General features: G+C 40.3%; 1 protein-coding gene and 1 long non-coding RNA gene across 2 annotated transcripts in view; one reads left to right on the top strand and one right to left on the bottom strand.

The window, feature by feature from the left end:
• Window positions 1-22,762, top strand: part of Teh1 (tipE homolog 1) — a 35,851-nt gene that overhangs the window by 9,850 nt on the left and 3,239 nt on the right. The window lies entirely within an intron of this gene.
• On the bottom strand, window positions 9,657-10,614 carry LOC138928924 (uncharacterized). The gene is made up of 3 exons (XR_011445331.1): window positions 9,995-10,614; window positions 9,849-9,921; window positions 9,657-9,784 (listed from the first exon to the last, which is right to left on the bottom strand). It is a non-coding gene; the product is annotated as an uncharacterized lncRNA (long non-coding RNA).

Below are 22,762 nucleotides of genomic sequence, written 5' to 3' on the forward strand. Positions count from 1 at the left end.
AATTCCGCTTTGTGAGCGAAACCCCGACACCACCACCGCCACCACCACAATCGCAATTAAGCTTTAAATGTAAAGCGTGAATGTGAATTCGCTTAAGTGTGCCAGCAGACGCGCACCACGGGGCGTATGAGTTATTATTTGAAGGAAGCTCACAGCCAGCCAGCCAGCCAGCAGTGTGTTCATCTGTTAGTTTGTTTGTCTGTTTTGCGCTGGCTGTGCTCATGAAACAAGGCAAACAAAGCTTTTATTCAAAGCAATTCACGTATATAAAACATTTATCTTTATGGCCGTCTTCAAGTGTAGTCCTGTCTACGTGCGTCTGTGCGGCTTTTTAGAGGTGGAAACAAAGAAGGGGAGCTCCTCCCCTACGACAGACCACGTGTGCTTGCTTAGGCTTAAATTGTCAACAATGTCGCATTGTTTGACTCTAATTTGGGCCGCAAGAGGTGATTAAATTTGAAGTCAGCCCCCGAAGTTCTTCGCCACTTCTTTCTGGGGGCACAAATTTAATTACGCCTGTGTGTCCTTTTGCCAGCCATGGCAGTCACTTCAGGCCGAAGTGCTGTTGCTGCAACGAGGACATGCGACAGAGCAATTTTTGTTGACAATCAAGTGCAGCGCACTGAGCAGTGAGCAGCGTGCAAGGACACCCAGCCAGCATCCATCCCAAGCATAATGCAACAAATTTCAATGAGAGACCACCTGCCGTTCCATCGCAATCCTACCCTCAACCCAACCCAACCCGATCCGACCCACTCGAGGACCCAATGAAATGCCTGGGGTGTGGCCTCGGTCACGACACGTTGGTTGCACTTGTTGTTGGCCATGTTTTTGTGGGTTATGGTGCTGCTGCTGCTGCTCCTACTGGTGGTGGTGGTGCATCCTGTGCATCCGTCAGTGGCAGGACATGCCGGCTGGAGCTCAGCTGGCACGGGCTAGCGGATATTGCCGAGCCACACCCAAGGCTGATCCGTCTGTCCGTCCAAATGCCAATCCATCTAGTTGGCGGCGCCCCCATTCCATCCATTTAGTTTGGACAGTCCATCATGCATTTTCGGCCCATCTGCCGCTGTTTTAATTTCGTAATTACAAATCCTTTCTCTGTGTTCTCTCCTCCTCGGTTCTGGCCGCCTGCCAAAAGGCATTTTCTTGCCGTTGCAGTTGCTCGATTTCAGGCTTGCCAATATATTGCAATGATTTCTGACAGCTCTTGCGGCCGGGGCCCGGGCCAATTATCAAAGCCTTAAGGATATTTGATTTAATTAAAACGAACCAAAAAAGAAATATATAGAAAAAAAAATAAGAAAGAAGAAAACAAGCAAAATGGGGGAGTAGCTCAAAACTAATTACGAAATGCCCTGTCTCGTTTGGCATTGACAGGCAATTATAGAAGTAAGGCATATTTTGGTCTCAAGGACCTTGTGGTTTCTTCTTCTAATCGATTATTTCAATAGGCATTTTTTAGTTTCGGAAAACCACAGAGGAAAAGCTATTAAAGTAATTAAGTCCTTTGAATTCAATTGCAAACTTTGATAGGTTGCTTACCAATGAAATCGATTTCTTTTAACTTAAGGCATTTGTTTTTAAAAATATTAACTAAAAGCCCATTAAATATCCGATCTATTTTTCTTTGGGTATTATAAAAAAACCTTTTAACATTTTCCCTGCACTTTGAATTGCTTTTTATCTAAATTTCCATTCACAAAAAATGTTTTTCTCTTTGAACATAAAAATAAATATCTAAAAATTGGCCATAATATGCAAGAGTTTCTCTTTTATTTCTATTTGCTTTGGCTCAATTGTTTGGAGTAAAACAAATGTTTGCCTTGCTGAACAATTAAATCCGTTTTTCTATATGAAAAAACCCTGCACATGGTTTGCCTCATGCTATTTAAATTTTAAACGAATATTTTAAATTATTAAAGCGAGTACCGAAACCTGTTTGCAATTGTGAACAATTGCTTTCCTTTTTTCCGCCTGAAGTGACTCTCTTTTACATTCATTACATGATCAGCTTGTTTTTGCCTTGTCTTATTTGTCGTCCCTCCAATTTGTTATCCCCGAGGACAAAAAGTGGAGTGTGAACGGGCCTAAACGCTGCCGTTTTAATAAGCGTGTTTCACCGGATATTCCAGCGTTTAACGCCCGGCTACAAATTGTTGGGATTGCTCCACTCCGTTGTCCTCCGTTTCCGCTTATTTTTTTTTTAACAATGTGACATGTTGCCGTTGTCCAAGCCAGATCCATATATTTTTATAACAAAACGGGTCTTACCCTTGTCCGCTGAGTCCAGAGCCCGGGAGGAGGCGCACTTGTTCGAGTGGGCGGCGGCGGCTGTGTGCCTAAAGGTGACAGCCAGAGGGTGTTGATGCACTCAAAGAAATTAGAGGGGATTTTAAAATAATAAGAGATGTAATAGAAAGGTACTAGTAGCTACACTTTGTGTAGTTAGGCTTAAATTTATTAAAAAACTTAAATTAAACAAGAACAAAAGGTGAAGAAAATGTTTACAAATGAAGACAAATGCTGCCAGGAACATGTTGAGCAAATCTTATATGTGTTGCAATTTCAACAGTAGATGTTGCAAGGCTAAATCGACTCGGCTGGTGATGCTAATCAAGAATATACATATATCATTTATGGTATCGGAGATGCCTCATTCTGCCTGTTACATAGATTCTCGCTTGGCAACTTCTTTGAAAGGTATTTTCATGACAAATGTCTGTTAAGGACCTCCATAGTTCCTCTCAGTGTAGCGGCCAGTTTGCATGTAACTCACCTAAACAAGACGAACATTTGTATATTTCACAATTTCCGTTTCTGTTCCGGAACGTTGTCGCTTGCCGTTGTTCGTGTCACATATTTTTTTGTTGCTTTGCCTTCGTCCTGCTGGCTTCCCATTCTTCTTTTTTTTATTCGCTATTTGCTCCTCTTTTTTTTTTTTTGTTTCTCCTGTGCTGGCCTTTTTCCCCTTACAACAAAAACAACAAGAACAAGAACAGCCACAGGAAAATGGGACATTCGGGAGCTTTCAACGCAATTTGAAAGGACACCGCCGCCGCCCTCGCGATTTGGCATTGTTTGTCAGGGCGGCAACTTTGTCAGAACCTCGCTCCAAGTGCAACGCGCCGGAAACTAAAAGCACCCAGCCACAGAAAATACAGAAAAAAATATAAGGGAAGTAAGGAAAATATAAAGAAAACCCCTGACAAACATGCAAATAAGTCGACATCGTTTCATGTCCATGCTAGTTCTCTGCGGCGGCCATGGCAATCTGCAAAGAGGCGAACAGCAAAAACAACATAATAATTTCTTAAAAGTTATTGTGGCTGGCCGCTTTTTGCTTAGAATCCTTTGTCTATGCAGGATCCTCCCCCTCCTCCACTCACCTGCTAGCCGAGATTTATGGGTGCCTTCACAGTTGGCTTTTAATTTGCCAGCGAGTCCTCCTGAAGCCTGGCAAAAACGTATCCCGACCCGTCTTGGTCCTGGCAGGATGCCTCAACTTTCTGTTTGTTTGTTTTTACCCCGACTGGCTTCCCTTTGTGTTTGGCTCTCTTTTTAATGAATTGTTGTCGCTGGCAAAGCATTTTGTTATTTATTTAATTAAACTTTTTTTTGCGCTCCTTCCTGTAGCCGCTTAAGACAAAAGTTTCCGAGCGCTGCTTTTGAAGTTTCCTCCTGAAATGATAAATTTTCGGAAGTACAAACCATTGTGATAAATAAATGCTTAACGAAAATGATGTATGCGCTTAATTAATTAAAAAATCGAATAATATTGAATTTATATCATGCATATTTAATGCAATTTCCAAATTGACTTTTAAGCTCAGCTGTGGATTTTTGATGGAAATTATTTAATTATTCATATTTATGTCCTGAAAGTGGGAAAAATATGAATAAAATTTGAGAAAAATACAAAAGTAATTAAAAAACCAATGAAAATTTATGGGGAATTATTTAATGCTTTAATTATTTATTTCGCCAATGGAAAACATCCATATACGGATATTTTACTATACTTAACTTAACTAATAATAACTTAAGTTTCATTTTCATAATTTTGTTATTAATTATTACTTAACTTAACTTTCTTTTAACTTAAGCCCAAATTTACTCAATCTTAGCAAAAACCCAGCCTAATTCTTAATACTTTCAATCAATATAGAATAAACGGTTTATGTTTATTAGCCAAAAATTGCAGCTGCTCCGAATAAGGTTTTCCTGGCAGGACAAAAGAAGAAAGGATTAGAGGACAATGGCAACCCCTTTTTGGTGCGATTATGACAAATGTCCGAAATCATTTGTCTAATTTGTGGAACCCCAAAAATTGTTGAATAGAGCATTGGGCCCCGAAAAGTAAAGACCAAAATTGATTTTCAGCTCGAGTTCAATGGGCATGCGACAGCAGAGGGAAATTACAAAGGATCGAACTCAATATCCCGGACGCATGCCAGGATGTGGTCCCTGGTAATTTCACCCGTTTTATGTGGCCAATAAATGTTTTATCTTCGCAACCAAATTGCCGCCAGCTGCGTGCATGCGTGCCGATAAGCCTTGGCCCCCTCCTCCAATCTCCAGCCAGGATCCAATCGCCTGCTCCTGCTCCTGCTCTGGCTGCAGTGCGTCGCTTTGGCTGCCGAAAGCAAATCGATTTATTGACCATTAAGCTCCGGCATTTGCCTCTAATATTTTAGCCAGTTGCATTTGTTTTTTGTTTGTGGTGGGCGATCGGGTTTATCGCCTTACAAAATGTGTAAAATAATTTTGCTGTGTCCTGCGGCGGCTGAGTCGGCGGCAACCATTATTATTGTTGTGTCTGTCCTTAGGCTGTGCGTGACTTTTGCCAGCTGCCTGCATTTGGATTACGACTGCAAATTGCCTATTAAACCCGAGAATACTGTGCCCTCCGCACACAATTTCACTTTTTGGTCACGTTCGGGCTTTTAATTTGAATTTTAACAGCCCGCCAGACACTTGATTCTGCTGATGCTTTTGCTCTGTCAGCCAAATGAAAACGCAATTAAATCATGCTTATTGAGCCATTGATTTAAATTTATCGCTTACTTTTAAGTATTATGACAGCCATCAAACAAAACGGCCAACGAATGTGAAATTTTTTAACTTTAAATTGAGTTTCGAATGGGGTCTATGGGTATTTAAATACATTTAAATGTACCCAAGGGCATTGTGTTATTTGGGAAAAACTCTTTACTGTTTAAGCCTTATTATGGCTTGATTTAGATTTAATATATATATTTTTTCTTTCCTAAGAATGTTAAATTATTGAAGGAATAGCTTTTTAATACTTGTCTCTTATTGTTGCTTGTTTGTTTCTGTGTAATTTTTCTAAAAGTTCTTTTAATATATAACATATATATTATATTCTTCATATATTTCTCATATGATCCTCATGTGTTCCTCATAGATTCCTCATATATTCCTCATATGATCCTCATAGATCTCTCATATAATCCTCATAGATTCCTAATATATTCCTCTTATATTCCTCATATATCCGCCTCTTTAGACTTTAAAAATCCCTAATAATTCCTTCACAGTTTAAAATGCTATAAATCATCCGGCATTGTCATTGATTCACTGAATATCAAGTTAAGACCGGGAAAAACAAAACCAGATGAGCAGCCACCGCACTTGACGGGCCATAAGTTAATTTTCCGCCCCTACCCACTCCCTGTAGAGCTGAGTAATGAATGCCTGGCCATGTGAACAGAGCATCAATTATGATGGCTTGTCAATTAATTGAAAGGCAATCAGATTGCAATGGACACTGGCCACTCGTAGGAGGGGTTGCAGAGGCACGCACTAATTGAGGTTAATAAAACATACAATGAATCCCGGCTCAGCGGAATTGGTGTCCTGACGAAAAGCACTAATTAAAACTGACCACAGATCGATGAGATTGGGCTGATTTTTAATTGCTATCCGTTTGAACCTTAATCAGAGATAGCAGGCTGCCGAGCTCCGAGTTTCGGACGTGTCCATAACCCTTTGGGGTCGGATTAGCAGCCAACAGACATTTGCAAGTTGTCCTGTTTGAAAGTGTCCCTTTCCGTTCGCCCGGCATCCACCCACCCCATTGGGCCCATAAATCTGTTGACCTTGCTGGGCCAGCTGGGTCAGTGGCTGGCACGTGTCGAAACCAACATGAATTCACAATGGCCATTTGTCGTCACCCCGGCCGAGAGTCCAAGAGTCCGTGGGTCCATGCAGCCCGGCTAAGCCGCTAAGTAGCTTGCCTCACAATCTTTTTGCCATCGGGCCTAAATAATTGATCAAGGTGGTAAAAATGATGAATGTCCGTCCGGAAGGGAAGCTGGCAACAAATATGGAAGCTCGCGTCTCATCACTGATTAATTTTTAAGCCCGAACAAGTGTCAATAATTAATGGATCAATGCGCATAGCCCGGCGACCAGAGCGACCCTTCGCCACCTCCAGCTCGCCCGGCAATTAAGCACTTCATCGATCGATTGAGTTCGACCTTTCACAGCAAATTGCACATGACAACTGAAGCTTGTCAGGCTCTGTTTGTGTTTGTAATTGTGTTTGCATGCTTATGTTTACCTGTGTTTGTCCCAGGTGATTATATATTATATATCTCCCCGTTTGTGCGTCAGATTGACTTTCATTCGTGTGAACGTTGAAAATTGCTTTTGCTTTATCACATCAATATTTTGTTATAATTAACCAAGGTACCTGTCCTGGGGCTAATGGTAATTGAAACCGCAGAAAAAAATATATCATTTAACTATATGGTGTAAGATTTTAATGACTTAATACAGCTGTTTTGAGTTGAAAACTTTAATTCAACTATGCCGGCGCCAACTTTCACACGAAAGAAAGCTGCAGTCGAATAGGTTTGATGCATTAAAGAAGTAACTTTTTACTGTTTATCTCTTATTATTTATAGATTTTTCATTATAAGAACTCTTTTCAGGGTTCCTTCTTTTTAAATTAAGAATTTGTTGCTAAAAAATCATACTGCGTTATGCATCTTATTTTCTATATTGTATTTCAAGACAGAGTAAAGAAAGTTTTAAAGCTAAACTGAAAAATGCTCTAAAGTTGTACCAGGTTATGCATTTTCTTCTTTATATTGTACTTCAACAGAGAAGATGAAAAATTATAAAAATTCTATACTTTATTAGTTCGGTTGCACTACCTTGCACAATTTAAAAGTAACCCACAAAAAGTTGTTAAATTACCAATCGTTTGAGATTGTTTAGATTATTCCAAATCAATTTCAATGCAATATTAAAGCTTCCCCCTTCGGTTTCCTTTATCACAACTCCTTTAATCATTGGAAAAATAACAAACTCCTCGAGCTTGTTCAGTTTATCTTCAGCTGTCAGGTCCACGAATTAATGGTCAAGTGAAGTTAGCATTAATCTGGCCTGCGTCAGCGGAAGAAACTTCGCTCCGAACTGCCTTTGCCGTGTCTTTGCGGACTAATTGATTGGTCACCGCACCGGCGGACTGACTGACTTTCGGCTGTCAGGAGGAGCCGTGATCGGATAATTGACTTGTGCCGCCGACACTGCCTAAGCACCTTAACCGCCTAAGATTCCGGGCTGAAACTTCAACTGTTTGGATGAGTTTATTTACTTTATTACTCGACTTTCGCTTCGACATTATCGGAACTGAGGGAGCAAGGACGCGGTCGAAAATCAGCTTTTGGTGTGAGAAAATCAATTTGTATGGCCTATAGGGCGGGCAACTGCTGGTAGGGGGGGTGGTGTATTGGGGGAAAGCGGAGTTCCCGCTAACACTGGTCACCTCCGCGGGGGCGTTGACTATGGGCTGGCTACTTAAGCCCCGTAACTCACAGAGCTTCACACGAATCGGAATTGCCTTTTGCTCTGTTTATGGACATTGTTGCCGTTGTTGCTGTTATTGCCTTCGCTATTACTGCCTCTGCCTGCCTTGCTTTTTTGTTGTTGGGTTAATGGAAGTCAAGGCTCCAACGGTTTCAGTTCACCTGAACTCAATTTTTGCGCCACTCACATGCATACAAGGCGTGGAAACACGGCTACCCGGGCTACACGGGTGAGCGGAAATGGTCAGTCATATGCCGTGCAAGAATGTGACATGTGGAATGACTGGCGATGACCCACAACACAAGGCTTCCGCTCCGTTTCCCCAATTTATGCGCTCTTTACTGTAATTGGCAAAGCGTTGCAACAGCGACTACAAATGCAATTTATTTTCCATTGTTTGCTTTACATTTTCCCAAGTTCCCTGGAGGTAAACAACTCATTAGCGTTTCGCCAGCGGGCTTTAAATCTTTACGGGTTGGGTCAAAGATTATCTTTGATTTCCCAAAAGGTATAAATAATTTACTGGTTTTTATTTATTTACTGATTTTTTAAAGGTATTAAAGGTATTATATTTTATTAAATTAATGTTTTTTCTTATTGTTTAGTCCTCTTAAAAGCAATATTTTGAATGTAACCATTGTTAATCCTTTGATATTGAGTTTTATAGTAATCCCTTAAATAGTGGAAGTAAACAATCTACAGAAGTAACTAATCTACATATGTCTTTTGAACTCTTTAATAATATATTTTTCTGCTTAATGTACAATTTATAAAATACCCTAATTTTTAAATGTACTCCTGGTATTCATTTCCTTTAAAAAGAAGGTTCCTGTTTCCTCCAAAGTTTTTCCTTTCAAACATTTGTTCTACCAGAACTTAAGCTTTCCTTTGTGTAATTACCTGTTCTTTATTCTGCTCTCACTTCCCTTTTTTGTTTCACAACAAATCGCTTAACCTCTATGGCTGCTGCATAATATCTCAAAATTAAAATAAACCCCTAAGTGGAGCACCTACAGGACCTCCAACGACCCGCTATCTCGGGGAGGTCAGTTCACAAAAAAAAAAAAAAATGAATGACAAAAGCCGAACAATAAAAGGGAAATTGTTGTACAATATTTGTTTTGCGTAATAAGTTTTTCTAGCTGCCAGAGGGCTGCCTTTAGTGTTGTCCTTATAAATTTCGCATAATTTATGCAGATCGACGTTACGTGCAGCAGCCGCCGATGGATGTGGGGATGTGGGGGAAGGGAGCAATGGGCCACCTCCTGTGGGTGGTCTAAAAGGGGCTGCTGGGTTGGGTGGCCATTGCGAGGGCAGTGGAGCATTTAACATAGAAATAACAATAACAATTTAACAAATTGTCGCCATTGCCTTCGCTCGCTCGCTCTCTCCCTCTCTCTCGCTCGCTGCGACTAAACGTCTAGCCGAACAACAAAAGAAATTTACTCGCAATATATTTTACTTGGCTTCCTGCTATATCCCAGCCAACCATTTCAATCGCGGAAGAGTCGCCTGCGACTCTTCTAGAAGATTAATTTGATCGCCCGCGACATCGCATTCTGATCGCTTTCCGATCTTCTCTTGGGAGAAAGTGTACCTAAGAATGCGACTCTTCTAAGGGAGTCGCGGGGGGCTCTTCTGAAGGAGTCCCAGAGGAGTCTTTTGGAAGACTCGCGGAAGACTCTTCTGGAAGAGCCGCGGAAGAGTCTTGTGGAAGAGTCGCGGAAGAGTCTTGTGGAAGAGTCGCGGAAGTGTCGCCTTAAGAGAGTATAAGAGTTTTTTAAATTAATTATTTTTTTTTTTATTTATATAACTTCATAATTTTCTTTATTACATTTACATCATCTTAAATTTAACATATTTATTTTGTTTCCAACCAGGGGTTGCTGATAAATTTTGTTCATATCTTGTTCGTAAGAATTCGGAAACTTTCCTAAACCAACACCTATACAAAAGAAAATTAAAATTAAATTATTTGTATTTATTTATTATACTAATTTCAATAATACCTTAGTATAGCTTTAATGAGTTCCGTACAAATGTTGGCACATCGCTCCCACATATTTGTTGCAGTTTGTTTTTCTGAAACAAAAATTTATATATTTAGTTTGGTACTCTTAGATAAATAAAAAAGAAAGATAAAGTTAATCCATACCACTTATTCCATCGTCTCTTCGTCAGATAGTAAGGGTGCCAATGAATCATAGCTTTCAACGCTATAATTTTCTTCACAACTAATAACAAAAGTTTTAATATTTGTTTCACTTCTTTCACTTATTTCACTTGTTTCACATGTTTCTTGTTGTCCTGCTTCGGAAGTTTCATAAAATTTAAAACGTTTTTGGGGTCGCCATTCTTCGCGATTACTACGATTTTCAATTGCCTCGATGATGAACTCATTTTAGTTTAAAATAATATAAAACAAAAACAAATTAATAAAACAAAAATCGTTAACCGAAGAATTAAAATACAGATCGACCGCAAAGACAAAAGAACGAAGTCAAACTAAATGAACATAGAAATATTGAAAGACGTTCGGTTGGCACTCCTATTCTCACTCAAATGTAATGCAATTTGTTTTTGTAAAACTCTTTTGCTTTTGGACGCATTCTCTGCTTTACATCTATGTACGGTACTTTAATCCCTGATTCCTTCATTTCCTAGTTTTTAACGCTGCTTTAAGAGTCGCCAAATAATCGCCACCACGACTCTCAGAAGACTCTTCTTGGGGATTTTCGTAAGTAAGTCCTCCAGCAATCGCCACCGCGATTCCCAGAAGACTCTTCTTCGGGATTCCTAAATATTATTTCACCAGTGATCGCCACCGCGACTCCCAGAAGACTCTTCTTGGGGATTTTCGTAAATAAGTCCTCCAGCAATCGCCATCGCGATTCCCAGAAGACTCTTCTTCGGGATTCTTGAAAATTATTTCACCAATGATCGCCACCGCGACTCGCAGAAGACTCTTCTTGGCGATTTTCGTAAATAAGTCCTCCAGCAATCGCCAAAGCGACTCCCAGAAGACTCTTTCTGGCGACCGGCGATTCGAGAATCGCCAAATGGTTGGCAGGGATACCATATATATAAATATATGTGTATATATATATGTATTTCTGTGAATTATTTGCCTGCCTAAAAGTTCCTTCAAGTGTGTGTGGGTGCACTGCGAAAAATATTAATAAAATATAATAAATAAAATAAATAAGTTATAAGATAGTTCTCTTTAGTTATAAAGTTACCTTTTTAGCTATTGAAAATAAAGAGTGGAAATCTATATAATATAAGTTAATAATACCCTAAGCTCTTAGTTTAGGACTAAATTTGTTAACTTTAGATAAATAATTAAATAAATATTTTGTATAATGAATGTCTAGTGTCAGCATATTACTATATTCAGTAACCTTAGAAGTCGATCGGGAGTTTTTTATGAATTTTTTCAAGGTAACTTGGATGCGTATACGTAATTTCTTAAAAAGACTTTATATTTTACAAAACTGGCTTATACTTTATTTAAAAATGCTGTACTTTTTTTAATACATTTTTTGTTTTAAGAGTTAAATTAAGGTAAACCCGATTTTCTGTATTAAACAACAAAGAAAATGAATTAAAATATACAAAAATAAAATTCCTAATACTACAAAAAAATGATTTATTAATTCAAAGCAAGAACTCAATATGCAATAATTTTTGGCAGTGTGAATGTATATGTTTTATTTTTTGGGAGGCAGGGGGGTGAACGGAAGTGCCAGAACTGTAGCAACAAGGAGGTGGCATGGGGGGCGGTGCCCTGGTTCGGTGTTTGGAGAGTTTGGGCGTCCACCCACGCGACGAACGCCCCAATGCTCAACCCTTGGCACAAAAGCTGGTTAGTCAGCGAGGCGACTTTTCCGCTCATGTGTTGGTTACTGTTTCCGTGTATGTGTGTGTGAGTGTGTGCGAGTGTGTTTGGTGGCCATACACACAAAAAAGCGATGAACTCATAAAAAACTTATGAAACTAATTTTGTTTTGCTTGCTTTTGCTTTTTGCTTTTACTTTTGGTTTGTGTTTTTGTTGCTGGTTTATTATGATGTTTTTTTTTTTTTTTTGTGCTGCCTTTGTTTGGCAACCCACTCGGCAAAAGTCGCGTCGCCCACAAAACATCTACAGCGATATACCCTTTTTGGCCTGATTAGCAGCGGGTATATGAGAAAAGTTTCATCTGATTGCAAGCTTAATTAGTTTTAGAATTTTCTAAGCTTTACAAACGTATCTAATGTTAAGTTCTTAGCTATGCTATAGTTTAGTTAGTAAACTTAAATTAGAGAGCTACCACAGTATTAAATTTGTAATTAAAAATGCAATAAAAAGTATAGGATGTAATAAAAATGTCTAAAGTTTATTTAAAAAATTTATTTTACATTTAATATTATTATATTTTAAAAAATTTATAAATAGCGCATAGACTAGACCGAAAATCTATATACAAATCAATATGTTGCGATATATTACCTATATATCGATATTCTGCCCAATAAAGTCAAAAAATTATAATCGAACGTAGAGTAGATAAATTCAACTACATGTTTTCGATATTTTCCGATATTCCATGCGATATTATATCGGTTATATTAACCTTTGCACTCAACCTTTTAAGCTTATTGATATACCTTTTTTGATACCAAATTGATACCTTTCAGTAATATCAACATTTTAACCTTAAATTCGATATATTTCGATATTAAACATTTTGAAACTTTACTATATGTTCGATATAATAAAGAACGATATTTTTTTTCTTATATCTTATGCAACTTTTTTCTATACATTTCTAAAACTACATTTCACTCAAAGTATGCATTTATTATTTAAGAAGGATTCAAAATTTGTACATGAAACCATAAACACCCAACAAGTCAACATAAAATGGGAGTCATCCCCTTTTGCACTTTAAAACGAATTTGGTGCGAAAATTCCAAGTGCGGAATGCGGAAGCAGAGTTGTTAAAACACAATATTCATAAAAAAAAAAGGTATTTCAAGGTCGTAACCATTCAGTGGTGAAAACTTTATGCTTGCCAATGGCAAAGAGAGTCGCCTTCGTCGACGCCAGCGCCGTTGTCCTTTGACTATTTAACTGGCCCCGAGACATGCCAATGGGTGGGTGTTCTATAATCGCCGTGCGGGTTGTGGGCTGTGTCTGTGTGCGAGTGGTGGTATGTGTGTGTGTGTGCCAAATGTGAGTGTGTGTTATTGTTGGCTCATCGCTGGCTTTTGCACGGCATTGGGAATGGCCAGGCCAAAAGCGTGATAGAGCCAGTCAAGTTTTTGTTTTGGCCATTCTGCTGGCTTTAGTTTTTGCTGGCAATGAAACTGAAAATATAAAACCAAAGCCCAAACTGGAAATGAAAAATCAATATTATTGCAAATTGGCCTGCGTAGCCGTGGATTCGATTCGATTCGATTCCCCCTTTCCGTTTTGGCAAAAACACACGGCATGTGTGCTGCTTCCCTATGTGTGTGTGTCCCTTGTTGCTATGCGATAGGGATGTGGCGGCTCCAGCTTCGACTTTGACTTCTGGCTCCTGCCCTAGCTCTTCCTCCTTTGCCGCTGGCCAACGACATGTCAGCTGTGTGTCCGTGAGCGGAATACCAAGTGACCGACCCGACTCCTGTTCAGGACATCAGGAGCCATCGCACAGACACAGGCGCACACAAAGGACGCTGCCAAGCGGAAATATTGCCATACGCTGCGTATGAGCAATGCGTAATTTTAAATACATTTATGCGCAATATTCTCGATTTATTTCGTATTCTCTCCTCCGTTTTCGCTTGCCTTTTTTATTGTGTCAATCGCCTGCAAATTGCATAGGCGAATTTAATGATGCGTGCCCAAGTTGGAATTGGGTTTAAGCTTCTTTTAATTTACTAAACCATGAAAGCCTCTCTAGGGAAGTCCCTTATGGCTTTATAATCATTATTGTTACAGGCTTATAGGCCTGGAAATAAGTATAGATGGAAATATCTCAGCCTTTTTAAGGCTTACCTTTTATTTTAAGCCAATTACGATTAAAAATCCTCCTTAAAACTTGAAAACTTTTGATACTTCAAGGAATAAAATCCCCCCGAGAGTCTCTGTAAATTAATAATAAAGAAAGGTCTTAGGGGTCAGTTATCTATTATAATCCCACAAAAAAGGAGTGAAATTTCCTCTGCCGTTGACAAAGGTCCTAATCTCACCATGTAAGCTCATCCCGCACAGCATTCCTGACTCGAAGCTGCTCATTGTTTAACCAAGAAAACTTTTTAATTAGTAAATCCCAATTAAAATGCAAAATGTAATATTATCTTCTGTGTATACCGCCCTGCGTATTACTACCAATTATTCTTCAATTTGCTGATTGGATTAAGATGCGAAATTGAATTAAGTTACCGCATTAACGAGCTAGAAGCTGTGGGGTCCGGGTCGGGGGATGAAAATGGAAATGGAAATCTGTTTCGTGCCAATTAAAATGCTTCATAATTTATTTTTCCGAATAATTCCATTAAAAGCATAGAAACCGAACTCTGATGAGATGAGTTTTGGCCAGCAACAATGCCAAAAGAGCAGAGGAGAGCAGAGCAAACTCGGTTAGATAGAAATCAGCAGGAGAAAAACTGCTTGAAACTTTTACGGCCCGCGAGGATGGCGGATGGAAAATCAGGGGGAAATTTCAGTGCAAAGTGAAGCGCAAAAAGCAAAAACATGCCCCGCTCTAAGGACACGGCGGCTGCTTTTAAGCACTTTTATGCTGATGCTGTGATTTTTTACAGCTGCCATTTCGAGACAGCTCCTCCAACTCCTGCCCTGAAATGGGATGGTTTCTGGCTGGGATGTGATGGTGCGTGCGGTCGTCGCATCTTCGACAAGTTGGAGGAATATGACGCAAGTCGATGGTCGGATCGTTAGGCAAAACGATGTTTCACACGGTTAGGAATTAGTAGCTGTTTTCTTTTTTTAGTTAAAATACAACTAGCGAATTTTAAAAAATAATTATAATATTTTTAAAATTAATCCTCTGGTTTAAAAAATAGTTTATTATTTAAAGAATACACTGTGTAAGTTTCACAACTCTAAGGGCCTCAAATTAGGTAGTGTTAGCGTAGGCGCATCAAAATGTTTAAACCGTTTTTTATCAACATTAAATTTGCGTTTTAACCTATGTTACGGACACGATTCACAAAAAACTAGCCAACATATCGGAGAGAATTAATTCTATTATCATCAGCATGAAATTATGTTCTATTTGAACCTAAATGTTAGTAATAAAAATGAGTATTGTTATTGCAAATGTAGCACATTTTTTGCTTCCTAATCTCTTTAAATCTGTGCTAGGTATTCCCTACAATCCAATAACCTTTTCTCCCTGTGCATTGCGACTATGCCAAATGATGTTTGACTATGGCAGCAGCTGTGCCAACTCCTCCAGCTCCAACATCCCATTCATCCTAGGCATTCAGGGGGCAGGGACCGCAGCTACGAGTGTATATATTGAATTTTGTGGTAATTACAAGTAACTCACTTGGGCTCATTGACAAGAGAAAGAGAGAGAGAGGGTGGGTGAGTGGAGTGGGACTTCCTCAGGCTTGCTTCTCGATTCGTGCTTTGCATACTTTTTGGCGCCCAAACTGCTGACTGAGTTTGTTGACTCGCCCGCTCGTAATTGGCAACGCTTCACTTGGCCAGGAACAGCCCACAATGTTTGCACACACACTTTTTTGGGCCCAGGCCTGCATTGATAATAGAAATGGGTTTAAAGTTGTCCCAACAAGTTTTCGAAAATCCTTGTTTTTCTCTCTATTTTTGGTTAAACTTTTAACAGCACAAGATGCACAATAGAGTGTTTCGAACAACAAAAAAGTTAGGAAGGCATCGGGTTAATTTATTTCCTTAAAGTTTAAAGCCTGGAAAGAATTTAAAAATTAAAAAAAAGAAGAACCATTACTTTTCGTGACTTAAAGTAAGAATGAGGCCCATTTGATGGTAACATAAAGTTGTAAATGAGGCTGGTTTTTTATAAGAAACTTGAGTGAGATATCCTCTTCATCTGCGATGATGATTAAGGCTCACAATTTTTGTAGATATACTTTTTGGCCAAGTTGTTGGTTTCCCGCTGAATGGAATCAAAGGGAAATTAAATGCGCTTAACCGCTGAAATTGTGCAAAGGATGTGCAACATGGCCAAGTCTCCACATAATCCCTTAATGGATAGCTCTGCAGCTCCTTCTCCGAACTGCATCTACTTTGCCCCTTTTCTCCATTTCTCCGTTAGCCTTTGGAGTCTCTTTCTGTCTCTCCCAAGACTCCGGGAAAGTAAGCCGCAATAATTGAGATAAAAATGTGCAATTAGTGAGGAGTACGCGTTGGCTTCGCAGCTTTAGCTGCGGGGATTTTACGCAATTTACGTGGCCAGCAGCGGGGAAATGACGGGAATGTGGCAGGGAAAATGGCACGGAAAATGGCTGGGGAAAATGGCTGGGGAAAATGAGAGGTGCTCCTTGGCGTTCTGCCATTTCTGTTGTGTGGTTTGAGCGTCAAAAGAAAAAACGAGAAATAAAAGCGAGTGGCGAGAGTTTTGCCTTAAACGCTGCATTAGCACGCTTAGGTGAGGAGGAAAAGTGGGAAAACGAAATGCTGCCGCTGCCGCTGCCATTGCTGCTGCTGCTGCTTTGACTGCAGGTCCGGCAGGTCGGGCTCTGCTGCTGTGGAATTTCCCGCGACTTTCGGGAAAACCCTCTGCGGTGCAACTCTGGTTTACCCTTTGACCCGGGCCTTACTCCGGGTCGAGTGGCGGAAGCGATTTGTGTGTGTGTGTGTGCCGCTCTCGTTGTTTTATTTATTTGCCGCTTGGTGTAATCTCAATCGCAGCAGCGGCAAGGACATGCTCTATTGCAGGCAGCCAAGCCAAGCCAAAAAAAAAGGAAAAAAAAACCAACCAAACGGAGGCCAAATAAATATAATAAAATAAAAGGACACCCCCGGGGCTGGGCCGGAGCAACGGCAGCGGTCATGAAAATAAATATTTGTTAATGTTTTATTCACTCAACTGTTATGGCACATTCGTTTCGGAAATATTTCATATTTGCTCTTTGCACCCACGCACTCCCCCCCCCCCCCCCCCCCATTCCGAAAATAGGGCTTAAAGGATATGTGTGTGGGGAAGTGCATATAATTTATGGGCACGATATACATACATATACGCCCCAGTTTATGGAGTGCTCAGCCAGCGGCATTTCGATTTAATTTTAAGCACTAAGCCACAGAATGGGGAAGAGCTTTGCCACTGAGATAACTAAAATATGTAATCCATTTGCCAGCTCGGCTTGTTGTCATCATTGCGTATGCCGAACAATGGCAATCCAATTAAAATGCAAACTTGATTCCAATCAACACATTTCAATAATCGCATTACGCATACGCCGCGTTGTCGCGCACAGCCAAAGCAGCGAACTCGATTTAACAATTAAGAGTGTGGGGAGTGCGAGTGTGTGTGTCGCGGAATGATTTCATTAAGCCAATGGTGAAGGGGAGGCAGCAGACACCAGACACCAAAAACCGACTGACGAAAACCGAAAACCAGAAATCGAAATGGAACTCGAATTCAATGGCGGCCAAGGCAAATAAATCATTTTGACCGACCTTTTAACGAAGCCAGGCCCAAAATTAAATTCAGGACTCCATGATAGCCACCAGCCACCACTCAACCCCTTCGCTTTTCCAGTTCCAGTTTGATTTTCAGCTGTCAAGTGTCAACGATATTAAAACGGAAGAAATATGCGCAAAATGGCTAGAGCGAGCGAAGAACCGATGATTGAGCTGTGAACGGAAATTAATCAACGGAAACTAAATTTCAGGGCTTCCAGGTTTTCCCGCCGCATCGATTGCATTTAAGCCCGGCAATTGCCGGGCCAGAACGTGCTATTTATTTGCATAAATCCTCTTTCGGCCAGCCAGGATTTTTTGTTATTTGAAATGGCAGAATGACAGTGTACGGCCGGGATGGGTTTATTTATGGCCAGCGGGCTAGACATCACGTAGCTGGCTGGCTGGCTGGCTGGAAAGATTTGATTAATGGCCACTAGGCGGCAACATCAACATCTTCGTCTTGGTCTTCGATGACCAGGGGGAAAACCCAGAAACTTTTCACTACGTTTGCCAAAGTTTGCAGCGGACGACAGATGATGAATTGTCCTCGTGTGCCTTCGGCCAAGGGCTACTTAATATCAATGGGCTACGCCCCCTGCTTAAGTTGAGAGTCTCAGTCCTTGTTTGAGTTTCCGTTGTTGCGAGTTTCCAATGCAAGTTGGCAATTGAATTGGGCCACGCCCACGCAAATGACAAAACAAAAGTTAGCTGGCACTTTTCCGGAGTCCGCCCCGATTGTTTTGGCCCCACGACAAATGCCTCAAAAATTCAGCTCCCAACTTTTGTTTGACTTGCCTGAGGGGGTTGGCCATGGGCATTGATTTGAAATGTCAGCCAGCAGCAGCAGCAGCAGCAGCGGTGGTGACCTACAGGAGGTGTTCAAGGTGTGTGTGTGTGTGTGTATCTGGCAGGACGACAAGGACAGAGGCTCAACAAGTATCCGAGCCGAGTGTATCTGCAATTGCAGCGCCTTGACACACAAAAAACTTTGGCCGTCCATGAGCCAGTCACGTGCCAGCACCGCAAGGAAAAGGCCCGGCCAACCAAACGACCAACCGACCGACCGAGCGACCTACCCAGAATATTCATTCTAGTTTCGGAGCTTTATGCAAATTTCCAGCCCGCGACGAGGGGCGCCTGAGCACTTCTCAAATTGTAACTCGACCTCGACGCACAACATCGCCGTCAACGCAGACGCCGAGGACAAGCGCCGTGCGCCGAGCTCCGAGTTCTGTGAGCTCTGAGCGCTTTCATTTGCATTTAAAGTGTTGCCATATGGCCAGGAAGACACCACCGGCCGATATATACTACGTACATATATATATATGTTAGTGTGTGTGTAGCCAAGCCGTGGGGAGAGTGGCCAAGCGCTTCTGCCGCCTACATTTGGGTTCGTCAAAGCCCCGTGCATACAAACGGACCTAGAAACGTGCTCGGGCATATTGTGGGAGATGTTAAAAAAAATTTAAATATATACGCAAATGTTTTTCAATGCACTTTTTCAGCTCTCAAATAAGGCTGCTTTTGGTAATGCTTTTAAACCATTGTCGCACACAGAAATAACATTTTTTTTAACTCAATATTCATAAGTGTTAAAATGATAAATGGAAATTGAATTACTTAAATGTTTAAGAAACGTTTTAATATTGGTTATTCAGCAATAGCACACCGCAATTTAGGAATAATTTAATAACGTTTTATAGAAATGAAAATATAAACTAGAAATCAAGAAAATTAAATGTTAAAAGTTAAAATAATATGAAAATTGTTGGAATAAGAAATACTTGTATTATTGTATTTTGTTGTTTTTAAGAACGTAATCTACCCGTTGTGACCAACAAATTTATAAGTTTAAAACTTGCAGCGTTAAGTATACATTGACCAATAAATTAAATTAAATAAATGATCAATTAACGTTTTACAACACTTACATATGCTATTTAGGTTTAGAAAACCATTTTTTTTATTTATAAAGTAGTGGAAAGCTATTAACAAACTTTCCAAACTTGTTGAAGATGGCATTCACTTTAATAATTGTAGCCTAGTATATCTTAAACTCAAAAAAGCTATTTAGTATTGGAAAACTATTTTTATTACATATTTAGTATTGGAAAACTATTTTTATTACATATTGAGTATTGGAAATCCTCGCCATTTTGTAGTTAATTTAAAATCATAAACGTTTTAAAAAGTAAAAAAGTTAATATAATAAAAACAATAATGCCTTTGATCTGAATAGATAATCAAATAACATTTTTCAATACTCAAATCATCTATTTAGTGTTGGAAACCCGGCTTTGGTTTTAAAAATCTTGCAAATATTAGATAACCCCTAGAAAACAGTTTAGACGTCAGAATTTAGTCTATAATCCTTTTCCATAAGTAAACCACACATTTCAGCTCCATTTTAGTGGCTTAAACTATCAGAAACCCATGTATAAGTGGAGTCTGCCAGGCATAAAAAGATTTTCAATTATCGATAATACTTATAATTTGAAATATGCTCTTTGAAAGCTCGAATGCCTGGGCCAATTTTGGTTTTAGCTAGGCAAAGTTTTCCGCTCATTGAAAGATTTTGATTTTATCGGCTTAAACTATAAGAGACGAATGAAAGGCGGCGGTCGGTCAGGTTGGTTTGGCCCAGGAAAAACCCGAAATGTTTTCCCCCCGCCTCCCAGAGAGAGTCCACTAAGGCGCCAAAAAACTCGAACTTGCTGGTGTTTTGAGCTGACAGCCAAAGCTCGTGTCCTCTCAAAAATGTAACTAATGAGATTTTAAGTTTCTCCCGCTTTCCCATCGCCCCGGAACTTGTCACTTTTGTGTGGGCGTTTGTTGGGGACCAGAGTGTTTGGCCAAAGTGTTGGCGCTTGTGTTTACTTGTCGCCTGCAGGATGCGGATTTGGATAGCAGCCTGGCGGGGCGATCCTGGCTCTGGCCCAGGTGCCGGCCGGGCCTGCTGTTGTTGATGTTTTAGTTGGATTTTCGGGTGCCATAAGCCCCGAGCCCGCAGCACTCTGACCCCTAAGCCGGGCAGCTCTTTCGCACCCCTTGAAATCCGTAGCTCTGTATCTTTGTATCTCTGTATTTGTATCACTCGTATCCCTGTATCTCTGTTGATTTCACGCGCCCCAGGATACTGTCCTTGCAGCGAACGACTGCCTGCGACTTGTTACCAAAGTTTGTGGGACTTTTGGCCAAATGAAAATTTAATGTACCGTGTTTCGGGCGGGCCGGCCTATCCCCCAGCCAGGCTGGAGGAGAGGCGTGGCGCGTGTAATTTAATTTACACCAAACATTCAGCACGCCGCAGTGTCAGTGTCGCATTTTCAAATTAAATACATTGGGAAGTTTTGCAGTACAGCACCACCAATCTCAACCTTCTTCCCTGAAGCCTGTACACACACACACACTCTCAAACACTTACCTGTTTGACCTGGTTTCGCTTCCTCCGCACGGATGACGGCCCTTGGTCCTGGCTGAGTGCCGCCTTTGGCCATTTCTCACTGCCAGTTGGCATTTACATTGCTTGTTGTCGTTTATAATAAGCTTCCTCTGACCCCAAGGGCTCCTGCTCCTGGTGAGTCCCGAGTCCAGGGGGCGGGAGTTAATTGCATAAAGCTGTGTTGGCCATGTCGTCTGGCTGGAGTTCTGACAACCACTTTGGCTTTGGGTTATTGTTCGAGATGAGTTCCTGGCCCAGTTGAAACTTTTACGAAGTCGTTAAGTTTCGTTTGGAGACAAGAGGAAATCCCATAGTTCCTCAAGAATATAGTTCAAACACTGAACCCCTTTGGTTATTGCTTTCTGAAATTGATTTAAACAGTTCAGATATAATATAGGAACTATAACTTATATCGTTTATGAAAGGGAATTCAAATTTTCTATCGATTTCAATCATGAATTCAATGGAAAAGTTCAAGCTCACACACGTGAGAGGAAAACATTGCTACAAAGTGACACAAAGCAAACCGACAGATAACCGCAGGCACTTTTACCAGCTTTTCATGGTTTTTATGGCTCTTGAAACTAATTTTATGTTAAATGCAATTGAAAAAGCTTTTTAATTGCATTGGCATCCTTTATACTTTCAATTGCAGTTGCAGTTGCTGTTGCAGCTGTGCCTGTTGCTGTTGCTCTATGTGGCCATGGTAGCAATTTGTGCTTGAATTTGTTGCATTTTTAATTGGAACAGAGTTTCCACAGCTTGCCAACTATTTTCCCCACTCTTAGAGTGCCGCGTTCTCCTGTCTTTGCCAGTTGATGTTACTCTAATGCCCGCTGCATCCGCTTTCCTTATTGATGCTGATGAATGGTCAGCACCAGATGGCATTTGTCCCACCCTAGAAACTTGAAGCACTCGCCAGCTTTGGCGCTTTGAAAGAGGGTTTAAGTCATGTCCTGTTGCAGGATGTGCAGCAATTCAATTAAGTTCAGTCCCCGAAAGCATTGTGAATTGGGAATTTTATTTAATAATTTTTGAGTGCAATGTGCAGGGACTATTGAAAGTGCTCAAGAAATTAACACAAATAGTGATAATTAAATCTTTAATAAATAAAAGCTGATAAGATTAGAGCTAAATGAAGAATAAAAGTTATAAATTATGTTCTTATTGAAAAGAACTTTAGGTGAAAGCTATAAGAGATTCAGTAGATTTTGCTTTTGTTTAATTATTTATTCATATTTAAAGAACAGTAACTAAGGGAGCTCAGAGCTTATAATACTCCCCCTGAAGATTTTCTTTTAATCAATTTCGCTCAGTTATTTATTAAAATCTCTGACCAAAAATATGAGCTTTGCTTAAGCCAACTATTTTTCGCCTTAAGCCTTGCACAGCTTCCTTGGCCAGAGCTAAGGGAAAGCCTTTTTGAATCTCTCTCCAATATGTTTTGTTTTTGGCTTGGAATTTTTTATGCTTCTCGTTTTAATTATTTCACTTAAGCGCATTTCGAGGAGTTGCCAACACTCGAAAGTTTCCACAATATCTTTTAGCCTTTCGCTTGTTTTATTTCGTTTATTTTTGCCCCGTGGCCGAACTTACAGCAACAACTATTTCGAACTTACTATGAAGTGGCCGGCCAGGACTGGGGTGTACTGTGGTGTTTGGGAGCCAGAATTTAAGTCTGTGTAAGCTGGGGAATTTACTAAAGGCACCAAGGTATGCCACCTTGGACGAACGATGCAAGTTCCGTTTGGAGTAATAAGATTCACATTTAACCCGATATGATGAGATGGAGGTGCAGCCAGCTGGATGGTAGACACAG

This window comes from Drosophila kikkawai, chromosome 3R, assembly GCF_030179895.1.
Source record: "Drosophila kikkawai strain 14028-0561.14 chromosome 3R, DkikHiC1v2, whole genome shotgun sequence".
NCBI classification, from domain to species: Eukaryota; Metazoa; Arthropoda; class Insecta; order Diptera; family Drosophilidae; genus Drosophila; species Drosophila kikkawai.